General features: G+C 46.7%; 1 protein-coding gene across 1 annotated transcript in view; it reads left to right on the top strand.

Moving 5' to 3' along the window:
- The first annotated feature begins 251 nt into the window (after positions 1–251).
- The window catches only part of UIMC1 (ubiquitin interaction motif containing 1), a 36,539-nt gene continuing 36,426 nt past the window's right edge, over positions 252–364 (top strand). The window contains exon 1 of the mRNA XM_009326222.1: positions 252–336. The gene's annotated coding sequence lies outside the window, so the exon portion shown is untranslated. The remainder of the gene's footprint in view (positions 337–364) is intronic.

Here is a 364-nt window from a genome sequence, read left to right on the forward strand (position 1 = left end):
ATGCATGTATTCCTCTCTCAGCCTCACCTTGCTGCCTCGGACTGTAGATGGAGCAGCGCACTGCTGTTCTTAGCGCTGATGGGGATTTTGAACTTGCTCATTAGTATTTCTACACACAGTGGCTGTTTGCAATTTTGTGGTGTTACACAGGAGGGTTTGGCTCTATATTGGGTAATGTAGGGTCTTTGTTGCATCTTCTCTTACTCCTATTTTAGACCTAAGCAGCACATTTGAGCTATTTCAGTGATCTTGAAGGAAGGCAGAATGATCCTGTGGAAGGACACTGTTCTGGGAACTGGCCAACTTGACTTGCATTTCCAGCTCTGCCGTTCTCTGGTGTGTAACGAGGGGCTTGTTGCTGAAC

This window comes from Pygoscelis adeliae, unplaced genomic scaffold (genome assembly GCF_000699105.1).
Source record: "Pygoscelis adeliae isolate BGI_AS28 unplaced genomic scaffold, ASM69910v1 Scaffold766, whole genome shotgun sequence".
Lineage (NCBI taxonomy): Eukaryota > Metazoa > Chordata > Aves > Sphenisciformes > Spheniscidae > Pygoscelis > Pygoscelis adeliae.